We start from the raw sequence: 4613 nt of genomic DNA, 5'->3' as shown, positions 1-4613 counted from the left end.
CTGCTGCTGGATACAGGGGCTGTACAGCACAGGGTTGCTCTAGGCAGGATAGAACATGTTTCATCTGTGGTGTAAAATGCTGGAGACATGATAACGGAGGAAGGAAGGAAGGAAGGAAGGAAGGAAGGAAGGAAGGAAGGAAGGAAGGAAGGAAGGAAGGAAGGAAGGAAGACTAGCAACAGCTTCTCACAAGCTGGAGTTTCTGAAACTTTATTCTGTTGTCAAGAAGGACATGAGGCAGATGTAAGAGTAGGGGCTCTACAGTGACATACGAGTTTTTGTATATGTGAAGGAATACCTCTGGATATAATAAGGTAGAATGACTAGGAAAATGGAGCAGAGAAAAAAATTGGATGGAGACGCTGCCGAAGTTCCCCAGGTGAAAGTTAATGAGGTGCAACTCAGGGCGGCTGTGGCAGGAATAGAACTGAAGGGATAACGGGAGCACTGCTGCAAAGGTGGGTTGACAGGAGATGCTGATGAATGAGGAGGGAAGCTAAACATAGTTTTAAGTGAATTACAGCTACATAACCATGCTGATTTGCGTTCTTCTTTTTAAAAGGGGATTAATATTTTCCCTCATGATATTTTGAGGGAATAAAGAGGTATACCTGCAAAGACAAGCATCCAACAAGGAAGGACAGAGTGCATACAGTTCCTCAGCTTCTCTCCATCGTACCTGCAGTGCTTATTAATATGCTGCCCTCGTTAGAGTTGAGAATTAAAAATGTACACACGTGTCATTTTACTGTTGTTGTTATACATGGCCAGACCAAAGCTGACCAAGGTATTGTCATATTCATTAACCCCTGAAGGCAATGCAAGGGAAACTGCAGAAAAGGACAGAGGGAGCAAGCCCCTGAAGGCTCTTCCTTTACACCAGTCTTGACAGTAACCAACACTAAAGAACCAGTGATGAAAGCCTGAACTATATGTAATATGACTCTGTGCTGAACACAAGGAAGCAAAAGGAAATGTCATTCAGACAAGGCTGGAGGGCTCCTAGACTCGGGAACAACACTGACGAGGAACAGAGACCAAAAGAGACTGAAAAAGACCCGGGCAAAGTTGATGCCTGGAACTCTTTCTAAGTCACACTTACCGGAGGCATCGGCATGGATCTATTACCATATTTAACTCTTTGCAAAGGTATGTATGGTTAATTGCCTGATGTGGTGAATGAGAATTTCTGGAAAGAAACTATGACTACAAAAACTAATTCACTGATAAGGACTTCCGTGATACAGAGAAGCTAGAACATTGCAAATTATCTTTGGCCATCAGTAACCCCCTTAATATTCTTTTATAACCTCTCCCCTCTATATGATCAAATATCTCTCTGACAAAATCTTTTGGAATACACAACCAAAACCCAGATTGACACCAACCAACAGTCTAAGGATGCAGCCAGCTACTATCTGAGGCCTATAGATGAGATTCCCCTGCTTTCCTGTAACCTACCTACCTGCTCAGTGTACTCACTGATGCATTTGGAAAGTGTCTGATTTGTGAATGTCTGTGTTCTGTAACTATAAAACTAAATTCTCCAGTCCTGAGTCCTTGTCTTCCGAAGGGCCACCTGGAAAGCCTGTGCTGCTGAAGATGCTGGCTTTTTACGGTCATCTGAAGTCTAATTAGAACTGAACTGTTAACCACGTTGAACACACAGTCTTTGGGTAAAACTGTGTTTCTGGTGATGGTCCCTCATATTTGGTTTCATGATGGTTCATATTTGTAGCTTGAAAGGTCAGAGCTATTCTGTGGTCAATGTGGATTTCGTTAACTTATATCAAAATGTCTGTTCCAGGCATCCTCTTTTCATTCTAGAATGGGTCAGAGAGTATCAGACTAGATATTCACCAAGGGTATCCTAAGAATAGTAGCTCATTTTCTGAGAGTGGTGTGGGAAGATTAGGCAACTCCCATGATCGATTTTGTCCTGTCAGTAACTGTAGTATTAATTGCACTGGACTCTAGAAGCAGTTGGACTCAGCACTCCCTTACACAGAAGGGACATGCAAATATTTGGTTCACTTTCTTTACTTTTGAAATTAACTCATCCATAATATATACTATGCTTCCCCCAAAGTCCCTGATAATGAAGGAATTCTACAGTCTTGAGTCTTTGCTTTTCAAAGGAACCTTCAGAAGTTCAGTAACAGTCTCTTTCATGCCAGGCCTGGCATACTAGTGTCCAGATTAGAATTCAAACCAGTCAATCTATCAATTAAATAACCTCTGTTGCTGAAGATACTGGTCTTATTTTACACAGTGATCCTATGCCTAATTTGATACTAAATTTGATTTAGAAAATATTCTGGCAGCAATTTTCTTTGCCTCTCTTTGTCATTTAAATAATGTAAGAAACCATTTAAATGATTTTCTCCTACATGCACCTACTCTAAGGGGTATGGCCCACGACTAGGCCCTGCGATATTCAAATCACTCACCAAATACTAAGTTCTAGGGAAAGTCAGAACTCATTTACCTCATACTCTTCTACCCACCTACCTAACCTAGTCTCTGAAAAGAAGCAATTTGCATGGAATTTGCCCCTTGAATTTGATGTCCCTACTCTGTAGTAGAACTGGAGACCTACATTCCACGGGGATTTTTTTTTTTTTCCTCAAAGCAAAGCAAAGACTCTATTTGCTGAAGTCTCTCACTTCTTTCTTTTGCCTTTCCTTTCACAGGCCTTTCAAAACTGTGCTAAGAACTTGTTTAATGAATAAAGAAGTAAAGAGGAGGGAAAGTAGGTGTGAGTACCAGAGGGACGCAGCCTTGTTCCGGAAACACTCCAGGAGCATCAGCCTAAGCCAGTGGTTCTCAACATGTGGAGAAAGTCAACTGACCTTTTCACAAGGGTCACCAAAGGCCATTCATTAGAAGACACATATATTTACATTACAATTCATAAGAGTAGCAAAATTGCAGTTATGAGGTAGCAACAAAAATAATTTTTTGGTTGGGGGTCACCACAACATGAGGAACATTACAAATGTTGCAAGCCACTGGTCTAACCATTCAAAAAGTGGGGCATTGGTAACCCAACTTAAAAAGTCCTTTCTAATTTTCTAAACTTTCAAGGCATTATTAAGAAACTATTTCTACATGTTAGATTAAAAAATAAAGGAAAGTTTTCCTACACTAGAGATGAACCAGCAAAACTTTCATTTAGTAAAAAGTGTTAATTTAGTAAACTGTATGAGAAAAAGAGAAGGTAGAGAGACTGTGAAGTAAGATCAGGGAAAATAAACCTAGAAGACTTATTAATCATTGCAATGGATGGGTCTCATGGGACATAATAGAAGTATAAACAGGGGCTGAATATTTGGTAATATTAAGAAATTATCATTAATGTATTGATGTGATGTTGGAATTGTGGTTATTTTTTGATAAGTTCATTGTCTATAAATAGAAACTAAATATTTCTAGTTAGGAAAAATGTATGATTTGCTCAGAAATATATATAGAACTTATTCCCTTCAATAAGTAGATATATAAATGAAACAAGACAGGTCATGAATTCTATTTTTTTTCTGAAATGTTTTTACATACCTCACAATCACAAGATCATGAAAATATAGTTGTAGTGTTTTTAAAAAAAGAAATAAATAAAAAGTCCACAGTCTGTTAACATTCTAATTAATGTTGTACTGCAAAAGATGAAACAACTTTAAATGCATTTTAAGTGACTAGAAAGGAGGATTGGAAATATAGCTTAGAAGGGCGGTGCTCCCTTGATGTAGAAGGCCCTAGATGAGAGTTTTGTCAGGAGAGGTCGTTTGAAATTTTTCATAGACTCAATTTCATCATGATCTGGAGTTTTCAATGCTTTTCCTTTTTCATTGAAGTAGATTTTTTCTCTTATTAATATATCCTGATTATGGTTTCTTCTTCGTTCTCCTACACCTCCTAGTTCTACCCACATGCCCATCCCATCTGAATCCATTTCTTTTTGTCTCTCATTAGAAAACAAACGGGTTTCTAAGGGGTAATAAGATAAAATATATTAAGATTTAGAATCTAACAAATGTTAATGGCTGCCTTTTTTGTTTACTTTGCTGTCTCTTTCCAGCCTATGAAGATATTTAAAATAGTATATAAACCTCAATAGGGTTTCAGTAGAGACCTTGAAGAGAAAGGCAAGGAATCCTGCCCCCACTCTGCTCATGGAGAGGTCATGCAAAGCACAGCCTGGGGATGCAGCAGTGGTACTTAAGGGAGCAGCTGAATCCCAGGGGATGATATCATCATCCGAGTACTCTTACATTATGGGTTTTGACATTAAGAGATGATTCTACCACCTAGTTCCTAAGTCATCCGCATGTTGGCTGTAAAATGTTGTCTTCTTCCAAGGCAGAGTATAAAAAAAAATAATAAAAAAAAAAAATCCCAGTTTTTCTTCTATCAGGTTTAGTGTATCCTGTTTTATGTTGAAGTCCTTGACCCACTTAGGTTTGAGTTTTGAGAATGATAGATATGGATCTATTTGCATTCTTTTACATGTAGGCATCCAGTTAGACCAGCATCATTTATTGAAGATGCTTTCTTTGTTCCATTGTATCATTTTGGCTTCTTTGCCAAAAACCAAGGATCCATATGTATGTGGG

This window comes from Mus pahari, chromosome 10 (assembly GCF_900095145.1).
Source record: "Mus pahari chromosome 10, PAHARI_EIJ_v1.1, whole genome shotgun sequence".
In the NCBI taxonomy this organism is placed as follows: domain Eukaryota; kingdom Metazoa; phylum Chordata; class Mammalia; order Rodentia; family Muridae; genus Mus; species Mus pahari.
This window is presented reverse-complemented; position numbering follows the sequence as displayed.